The sequence below is a fragment of the Nothoprocta perdicaria genome, unplaced genomic scaffold (genome assembly GCF_003342845.1).
Source record: "Nothoprocta perdicaria isolate Ctin4 unplaced genomic scaffold, notPer1 scaffold_158, whole genome shotgun sequence".
NCBI lineage: Eukaryota > Metazoa > Chordata > Aves > Tinamiformes > Tinamidae > Nothoprocta > Nothoprocta perdicaria.
The window spans coordinates 1,442,358-1,453,134 of record NW_020454738.1 but is presented as its reverse complement, the minus strand read 5'-3'; the positions used below and the strand labels follow the sequence as shown (position 1 = coordinate 1,453,134).

At 38.2% G+C, this 10,777-nt stretch overlaps 1 long non-coding RNA gene across 1 annotated transcript in view; it reads right to left on the bottom strand.

Annotated features, from left to right (window-relative positions):
- Positions 1–2,947: 2,947 nt before the first annotated feature.
- Positions 2,948–10,777, bottom strand: part of LOC112944003 — a 17,128-nt gene continuing 9,298 nt past the window's right edge. Inside the window, exon 3 of the long non-coding RNA XR_003248695.1 lies at positions 2,948–3,081. This is a non-coding gene — a long non-coding RNA (uncharacterized LOC112944003). The remainder of the gene's footprint in view (positions 3,082–10,777) is intronic.

Sequence of the window (10,777 nt, the reverse complement as noted above, 5' to 3'; positions counted from 1 at the left end):
AGTCCTTGGAGCCAAGGTCTTGCCAAGCAGTTATGGAGCAGGTCTTGAGCTCTTAAACTAAGCCACTATCAGCTTCAGCAGTTCTGTGCAATTTCTCTGCCAGATTTTTCTGGAAGACAGACCTAGAGCCCTGAAGGAAGACATATTTTCCCCCCAGAAGCCAGAGGAGCAATCATTGCAAAAAAGTTAGGTTTGTGAGGCAAGCCAAGTTCTGAGGAGCATTGAAATATATGCCTTTGTAAAGACTTCTATAATTTATTTTGATTAAACCTCCATAATCCGAAATATATTTTTAATTTTTTTTATTAGCCCTGCTCTCATGTTTGAGATTGTGTGCTAGTGATACACTTCATTCACTTGGTCCTTTAAATCTTGCTTTGAATCTAAAATTCCTTTAATTGGAGTTCTCTACATGTGCTAAATCCCCACATACTTTTGGGTCTCTGGTACAGAATGATTAATAGATTTTTGTTTCTAATTTTACTTAAAAAAAAAAAAAAGATTGAAATAAGGTTTTGGAGGTCTATTTRTATATATGCTTTTTTAATGGGTGTAAAGTGCACCAAATAAACACATGACTGGCACATTAAAATCAGAAATTTCTGATAATTTTCAATTGGTAACATTCAATATAAGGCAAAATCTTGCAATTCCTTGTGCAAAAAAAAATGTGTGTAGCATCCACAAAGCCATATAATAGAATTATAAGAAAATTAGAAATGAAATTTTCCAATAAATACATAATTGTTCTCATTGGGGCTCTAATTAAATGCTTACGTAGGTAAACATGACCAAATAATATTGTAATCCATAAATTCATCTGATCAAATCAGCCCATACTGAGGCTCTAGCCTTTTCTGAAGCTGCTTAGTCCATGCTTGTGAACAAGTGTATAATAATATCTTRATTTTTTAAGCTAATGTATATAAAAAACACTAGCATAAAAATGATAAATTACACTGAGGGGCTGACAAATAGAGTAATGAGCATTTATCCCTTCAAAACAGGACTCTAGATGCAACTTTGATGATGTTATGAAAACTATTTCATGGCATATATTTAACAGTGTATATAAAATCTAACGTAAAGGTATACTATACCTTTTCTGTCTTCTTGCAAATTTTTAACAAGAAACTAGAAAACTATTCAAATCCCTGAAAATTCATAAAAAGAAACTCAGAAAATAAAAGGAGGCCTATCAGTTTCCAAGAGTTCACCCAAAACAAATCCAAAATATTCATTTTTTTTTCCTGAGGCCTAAACATTTTGCTTGTTCTTTTCTCATTGCTTTCCCCTGCCAGCATCTCTCGGAAGGAGATATTCCAGGAACACATGAGCAGCAGCTGTTCAAGCAGGCCGGAGGTCTGCTCTTACTCATCATACAGGACATACACAATAAGCTTTTGCTTTTTGCCAGCCTTTATGTCAAATTTTAGGATCATAAAAACCAACAAGTCAGCATGTCTGKTTTTTGTCTTCTCTCATTGCTATCATTTATTTCTACACTATTTTCTCCTTATCTCATTGCAGCTTACTATTATTACTTTTCAATCTAACAGCCTTGTGATTCCTGCAGAAGTGATATGCTGCCAGGCTACATTAGAAGACACTTAGCAAATGTAGTTAGCAATCTGACTGCTAATCATAGAAATATAAAGCCCTAGGAYGTATTTTGATTTAATAGTGGCATAAAAACGTTGCATGTCTGTTATGCTTTGCAGAAGAATTTGGCTACAAGTTGTTTTGAAATAAACAGGCAAAATGCATCAATGCATCAATGTGTAAAGACTCATGTCAACAATCATCTCCATCGTTCACCTTCAGTTGTTAAGAGAAATTAACATCAGGTATAGACCTGGTCCATAAAGCTCTCATCTTGCAAACACTGATATAACACATAAATAATTCAGTGGAAGCCAAGGTGACTACTCACATGTTTTCAAGGATTCTCAGGAGGAAAGAGGAAATAAACAGTTACTTAACCTTTTCTTGCTCCATACACGTCTCCAAAGTCCATTCTTTTTTGCTTAGTTCAAACCAAAATTGAATGTGCTTCCATATTTAACAAGGCTACACAAAAGTAGGTTTTCATTCCTGACTTTTAAGTGCACAYGTTCAAATAATACATAAATGCTGTATCATTTGGCTATTTTAATTTAGCCTTCCCATATGCTACTACATAACCCACCTTTCAAAGTCTGTCCTTAAGAATACAAGCAGAGATATGTGTAACCCATTTGTTGTTTCCCTGTTAAACTATATTATTGAAATATTTTTATTATAGCCTCAAGACATTGGCCTCATATTTTTGTAGGATAAATACAAGCACGCACGTGCACACACACACACAGACACAAAAACCTGCCTTACACTATCTTACAGTCAATATAAGATATTAGAGAGAAGAACTGATTACACACAGTTCTAAGAGGAAYGCTGGATATATATATCTTCTAGTAAACATTTTATAAAAGTGTACAGAGTTGTTTTAATATACCTACCATACCGAAGACAGGTACATGAGAATGTAATTCATCTTCTCAAAGCATCCTCATACTTCCAAGTGGATCCTTGTTTCTTTGCTTTAGAATTCTTCTTGTTGGTAACATTATTTTTCTTGGCTTGCACCATGGGAAAGCATAAACAGTTCTGTGCTGTATTCCCAGCCCCAACCACACTGAGCTGCATAGTCTCAATAAGTAGTACCTCTGAGAAACACTATAATATTCTTGCAGCTTAATATTTTAGACTTAAATTTTTGTCTCAGAATTCTAGTCTTTGTTGGTTCATAAAAAAGATATACAGAAGAGAGAGTATATTTTAAAAAATATGTAGAAGATCATGTCTTGGATATTTTCTTCATTGAGATACTCTGAATTTTCCTCCCAAAGTTAAATTTTTTAAAAAATTCATTGATATTTTGTAATATATTGTAAAGCCAGAAATGCTTTTGAAAACATTATCTATAAGACYGAGTAAAAATGTTGTGACATCAAGTGTCAGTGAGTTTATTCCTGGAAATAATACTCAAATCCATGAGAAAATAGCCTGGAGATGTGTCCATTATCAGAGTTTTCTAGTCTGTCAAGAAAGGATTGGACATATTGAGTGGATAATGACTCAAGAAATCATTTCCAGTAAATTGCATTTGTAATAGGTGCAAAACTTCTCTCACTTTGAATAAATGTGCATAAAGCATTAAAAATAATAACAGGGAAAATGCACATAAAACACTACTGCCAGTTTCTCAGCAAGGCAGCTTCACCTTAAATTCCTTAAGCCAGCACAAAAGTATTATATTTTCACTGATAAAGTAGCACTGAAGTAAAATTTTGATACTGTCCATGGAAAAAAAATAAAGAGAAATTAAATATAATTATTGGTAAATGCACACATACTGAAGAATCATATCTTCCTCTGTGGATATAGTTACTGAATAAGTTCTRCAGTTCTCTGTATTGTCATTTGAGATTTGTTTTCAATGACTGTCTAAGAGAAGCTTTTAGTCTCTGGAACTGTGAAAAAATATAAAGCTTTAGCTATCTAGCATAATAACTTATCTCATTGAATGCAAATCATTCCCACTAGAGAAGTGAGTCAAAAAAGGCCTTAATTATTCACAGATTTAATATACTGAAATAACATAAACATTCAGGTACCCATCTTCAAGAAAATACTATGCAGGACGAATTATATCAGAGGTCTTTTTTTTTTAACAAAACAATACAAAAACATCTATACAGGGAGATGAAGAAGAAGGCTCGTTGAAACAAGACATTTTAAGGAGGAAATGTTTTGTTGACTCAGAGATCCAAAAGTACTCTTAAGAGAACTTTGATTAAGAAGACACAAGCTATAAACACATTTTTATAAAGCAGTATYTACTTATTTTTATCAAGCATATTTTACCCGTGCGCTTTGTAAATAAGCTTTCTGATGCAAGCCCGGCACTTTGAGGCCTGTTTTCAGTAACACGCTTTCTGTATAAATCACATTTTTCAAGCTCTTTATGTTAGGTTTAACTTTGGATCCTGCATATCAAAGCTGTTTATCTGACATGGTACCTGTTATCTTTGAACAAATACTTGGAATGAAGTTTTCCTGTTAGGAAGTTATTGTTGTCCTGTTAGTTAGCCATTCCTACCTTTGAAGGAGAATTCTTGTTTCTTTGGTTAATCATATTTTTTTTATTTTGTTAATCAATTCACTTTGTTAATCTTTACATACTTTATAGTTTGAACATAAACAGCTTGCTCAGCCTTACAGAATATGAGAAAGTACAGCACTTGGACAATAAAGCTCTCAGCTGGGGCAAGATATTACAAGACAGTGAAGGTTTCAAGGGAAAGTGCATGAAATGCTTAAAGAAGCAGCATTTACATAAAATAATGAGATTGATTCGGGTGTAATCATCAACATGAGCAAAAGGGAGTTAATACAAGTACAAATAATAAGGACAGTTAGTGACACAAAAAAGGTGAAACACAGATCAGTAGGAAAGACTGAGTGCTGCAGCCCAGAAATGTATTTGCAAGGTCTTGGAGTAAGCTAAATATGAGMTTTAGATTTAAGTGTCAAACTCTATTGTTTGCATGATGCCAGGAGACTGAACACTTTAAAAAGGCACTGAATGTACTCAGGTTCAGGAGATACATCAGATTCTGGCATCGCTTACTAGGTTGATAGCCTACTAAGATAAAGTTCAGCAATGGGAATTATTAGCTGGAGAAAACTTTAGTCTAAAACTGGAAAAGGAAGGATGGTGGTGGCATTCTGAAAAGAAAAGCAGCAGAGAATGATTTGCTACTTTGGAACTAATTAGCCCCAAGACTTGCCTAAGAACTATGAATTTATCCACTTCAATACCATTGAGTTACAGAGGGAGAACACTACAGGTGCTATCTCAAAGGAGAGGTGAATTCTCAGATTTCTAAAAGAACCCCGTTTCTGACTCTTCACTCTCAGTGGTCTAATGTGCAGTGCTGAACAAAACCTTCTTTCCACCAAAGAATGCCCACTACTTGGATCTTATGCTCATTTCTCTTGCAGTCCACAAGCAATTAGAATCAAGCAATAGGATGTCTATGACACTTGGAAAGGGATATGACGCCAGACAGGGACCTAGGTATGGTCTTCATTTAGCTCTTCATTACCTGGGGCCTCAGAGTATGTCTGCAGTGGTGCAAGATTGCATCCAGCCAATTCAAYACGATTCTTGGGAGAGGAGACATCTGTCCTTACTCTTCTTGACTTTTTTTTCAGCAGACAGGACTTCACCACAAAAGTTACAAAGGAAAATGGCAGCACCACCCCATCTGTTCTCTTGTGGACCATGAAATGGTCAGTATTGGGGTCTCAACTGGTTTAATTTATACATCAGTGACCTGGATGAAGGGACAGAATGCGTCCTCAGAAAGTGTGCTGCTGATCCAAACCTGTGAGCAGTCACTGACCCACCAGCAGGCTGTGCTGCCATTCAAAGAGAGCTGGATAGGCTGGTGAGGTGGGTGGAGAAGAACCTCATGAGGTTCAACAAAAGCAAGTGCAAGATCCTGCACCTAGAAAGGAATAACCCCATTCACCAGTACAGACTAGGCTTGACCTGCTGGACAGCAGCTCTGAAGAGAAGGACTTGGGGGTCCTGGTTGACAAAAAGTTGAACATGAGACAGCAATTTACCCTTGTGGCCAAGAAAGCCAGTGATATCCTGGGGTGCATTAGGAAGAGTGTTGACAGCAGGTCCAGAGATGACCTACTCTCAACAGTCTTCAGGCTTAGTGAGGCCACATCTGGAGAACTGTATCCAGTGCTGGGCTCCCCAGTACAAGAGAGACATGGAGCTACTAGAGAGGACAAGCGAAAATGGCCTCGAGTTTCACTAGAGGAGGTTCAAGTTAGATAATAGGAAAATTTTCTACAAAGAAAGAGTAGCCAAGTACTGGAACAGGATGCTCACAGAAGAGGAGGAGTCACCATCCCTGGTAGTGTTCAACAAGGGTGTAGACAAGGTGCTTAGGGACATAGTTTAACAGATATAGTGTTGAAGGATTTATGGTTGGACTTGATATTCTCAAAGATCTTTCACAACCATAATGTTTCTATGATTCTATGAGCGAGTTCAGTGTAGAGCTACAGAGATGATCCGGGACTGGAGCAACTTTCCTCAGAAGAGAGGCTGAAAGAGCTGGGCCCGTTCACTCTAAAGAAGAGAACGCTGAGAGGTGATCTTGTCAATTTGTATAAGTATCTGAAGGGAGGTTGTCAAGCAGAGGGGGCCAGATTCATTTCAGTGGTGGCCAGCAATAGGACAAGAGGCAACAGTCACAAGCTGAAGCACAGGAGGGCCTGCCTGAATTTGAGGAAAAACTTCTGGACTGTGAGGGTGACAGAGCATTGGACCAGGTTTCTCAGGGAGTTTGTGGGGTCTCCTTCTCTGGAGATTTTCAAAACCTGCCTGGATGCGACCCTGATCCTGACCCTGCTTGTGCAGGGTGTTTGGACTAGATGATCTCTAGAGATCCCTTCCAACCTCAATCATTCGATGATTCTGAGATATTAACTTTCTACTTTGCTTTCAACATCTACATTATGACTAAAACGGTCAGACTCAATGGATATCGATATTACTCTTTCAGGGATTAATAATCACCTGCACATGAAGTTTGGCTATTTTTAATAAATTCCAATAAATACAGAATGTAGCAGCATGTCTTAGAGTGTGTGTGAGCAAATAGTGCTCACACTTCTATCCACACTGGCTTCACATACCACAAAGGCTCAAATTCTCCGTCCTAATGCTCACGCCACGTAACAATTACTGAGCACAGATCTCCAACTCCACTGAAGCCACAGTGCAGCACAGCTCTGTGCACACATCAGCTTGGATCTTGAAGCACTAGAGACTGGAAATTGCTAGGCAGTTTCCTTTAGTTCAGCACAGCAGTGCAGCAGAGCTACACTGCTCCTGAACACCAGCTGGCTCCATGTGGAGGCAGCTCAATGCCTCTGTGCTGTGTCTGCCAACACTCCACACTTCAAGGTTACYGCATGTGGTATTTGCAGTCCCTCCGTCTCGTGTTACTGTGATGTTAAATGTGTTATATGAAAATATTTGAAATAGGATCCAGAAACATCGCTTTTCRTCCAAGAACAATTGTAAGCTTGTCATCCCCGTGAAATGTCTGCAGTGCTTATCTTAAGTTTGTGTTCTTTCCTATAATCCTTTAGACTTCTGTACAAAAAGCCTTTTTGCTAGCAATCCGTGCTGCCCATTCTACTACAAGCTGGAACACAACCTTCACTAAACATAAGTGAAACAAGAAATGTCAAGTAATCCAAAAGTGCTAATACCTCTCTATGAAAAATAAACTATAACACTAACTCACAGAGCTGAAGACCAAGGAGAGATGTATCTCACTTCAATTATTCATAGGTAGCAATTATGTTCAGATCTTAGAATGGAGCCTTACCTTAAGCCTAGCTGATATATCCTCTCCCTTACTCTGAGGARGCCTTGTTGCAAAAGGCAAAATTTGTCTTAAGGAAAATGAGTGCTGTGGAGGCCAGCCTCAAGGACAGCAGCATGGAATGCACTTGTTGGCAGGAAAAAGAGAAGCAGCAGCAGCTAATCAGTGAGAATGAGAAACTGTTGGATATAAAAGAGTATAAAGCAGATAAGAAAACTATACATACGCTGCAGAGTGCTTTTCGCAAGAGAAGGTTGAGAGTAAATCTCACACTCCTCTACACAGTGACTAATATTTCACTTGAGAGGTGGCCTCACAATTGAGTATTCAGTGGGAGTTCACTAGAAGTGTGCTAGCCATCAGTGCAATATCATGTTTATGTGGCTCCAGCTTCTCTGTGCCTGAATATGCTTCTAAATGTACACAAGTGGAAGTAATTTTTGGTACAGACAGCAAGAAACTTCATCAGGAGAGTATCAGCCTTGTTATAAATGGTCTAGTTTCTTCTAGGTCTCTACCATCTGAAAGATCTGCTTTCTAATATCATCTGCCTAAGAATCTAATACTTTTCTTTGTTAACTCAGAACTGGAACATTGTTTGATTTCAGTGGGGAGCATTCTGAATTCCGCTATCTCTCTGGTTAATACATTTTTCTTATATTCCCCACATTCACACTACAGGATAAAGAGGCTTTAAATCAGTTAGTGAGTATTTGTAAAGTTCCTTAAAATTTAAAAAGCTAAGTGCAATCTATTATTACCATCTTGTTATAATTTTGCTATCATTAATCATTATGCCTTTTAGGGGGAGGACAACAGACAAATATAAAATTTGATTCATTTGTATTAATCAGAACTATTATGCAAACCTTCCCAAACTGAATATCACAAACACTGCAAAAGCTAATTATTWTATTATGCATATCATTAGTCCTTTTTGATGCAAGTGACTAAATAAGCTATGGGGTCTTCTAGGTTATTTTTCTTGGGCAAAGAAATGGATGGTAGGATCAAGTGCCCTGGAATCAGTGTACACAACAYAGTTTTCATGTACACATGAGAAATTCAACAAAATGACCAAGATGATACTATGCGACTTTTATTAATGAAAACTGAGGGAATGTGAGATCAGTTCTTCTCTTCAGAGATGGAGCTGGAAGATAGAGATTTGCCTAATTTCTATTCTCCTGAAATCTATACTTTTGCTGATTTAAGAGGAATGTTTCCATAAAATCTAGTTCTCATGTTTGAAAGATCTTTTTTATTCYATACATCTCACAACAGAGTTTTCCTAAAAACTCCTTGGGAGGCCTTGCCATTGGTGAGCTTTTATAATGCAGTCTGGGGGATGAACTTTGCAAGAAATTTGCATTCAGAAAAGTTGAGCATAATACTTGTCCAGGATATAAYAACTTCTCATTGTAATTATCTTAATGCCTATGCTTAGTTGTGCCAGATTAGTGGCTCTGAAAGGACTTTCATGAGAGAAATGAAACACTGCCTTTTCTGGCAAAGCACCTGATAAACAGGAGCTGAGAAGAAGGTAGGAGCGAGTGAGTGTCTGGAGTAGGAGAAAAAYGGATATTCTTGTCATCTTTGCAGACTCTATCTGAAAGGCTCCTGTCATCTGGCCGGCTTGTCTGTCATTTGTCACATTTCCAATTTCCCTGTCAGCAAGACAGAAAGAATGTGCTTTTGATGTAAGGTACTGGCTGTGTCATGAGAACTTGAATTTAACCCACAGGTCCATCACAGAGTCTCAGGAAGATATTGTGCCAATCTCCTAACATCTAGCATAGCCTCCATAAAGGTAGCCCAGACTGCCATCTGCCTGACCACTAACTGAAAGGAAAGAAAACTTCACCAACTCTCTTCCTGGCACTTTCATCTTCTGTCACTTCAAAGGACATTCATATAAGCTGTGCTTACACCTCCTAACAGGTGCAGTGGAGCTCCATCTCCATAGTGAAGCTCAGGTGGTTCTGCATTACAACACCTACTGAAAATATACACACACATCCATTTCACATGTGGACTGCAGATGAGAAATCTTCCAATCTGGCAGTTTCTCCTGCAAGGTTCAATGGAGCCAAACGTTTTTACTGTGTGCTCTTTGTATACCAATGTCTGTGGAGGCAGCATGCTCCATCTCAAACAGGGTCCTGAGATGTAGTTAGCCCAGACAGTATAAGCAAAGATTACCTTAAGCTAAAAAGAAATCAGAACCTATGAAAACATTTGCATCTTAAAAATATACAGCTGGGTTCAGCAAACACTGATTATGTTCATAGTCCTGAAGCTAAAGCCATATGGGCCAAATATGCGGGAACTTCGAGAGCCAGGATCCTTGTCCATGCAGTGCTGAGCTAAAACAGTAGTAGGTGTGAATGTAAATGACAAATGACACTCGCAAGGCAATCAAGACAAAACATCCAGACATGGCTGTGTGTGACTAGAAGGTGTCTTTCCTTCTCCACTTTTTTTCAAATTCAGAAGAAAATCTTACTTTCAGGTTAGTAGGACTGAGACATCCTGGCAATATTCTGCCTTGTGTTATTTTATATGGGGTTATCAAATGTGATATACTTATGGCAACACMTATCATTCCTGAACATCTTCCCTCACCTCTTCCACCTTCACCTCTTCATGTTCAAAATAATAACTTTCTGATTCACTATTATGGAATTCCAGTATCCTAAAATAATATTGGAAGCCTAGACTGATATGTCTGTACATTTTCCTAAGTCTCAGAAAATGTTGTTTCATAACATGTAACAGAAAATTAAGAGCTCTGAAAATATCTTTCATTGGCTTTTTCTAGTTTAATTTATGACATTCTTATTCCAGTGGCTTTTCTGAATGCAGATGGTGTTCACTGAATGTGCAGAGTATGTTTTTTTGAAGTAAAGTAGCAGCTTTAGATCCCAATTCCTTTTTCAGTTAGCCAGAAGAGTCATTTCTGACATTTCTTAGCTTCTTGCTGGAAAAACTGAAGGGCATCCAAGTCATGGCATACAGCCRTGCATAACACCAAAACAGTGAGATCCTGGCTCTGCTGAAAGTGGAGGATTTGGAGAAAGAGAAAGGCTCTGCCTGCCCCCCAGGAGGGARCAATTTTGCATCTTTGATTTTTGTGAACTGCCTGGGCTTATGTGGGAGTCAGCTGATGCAGCAGTCTTTTGATGTAAATATTGATCACAATTCCACATTAATTGCAGTGCTACATGCTTTTACAACAACAATAATCCGGTGCGGTGGATCGAGGGCTGGCTGGATGGCAGAGCTCAGAGGGTGGTGATAAATGGGGCCGA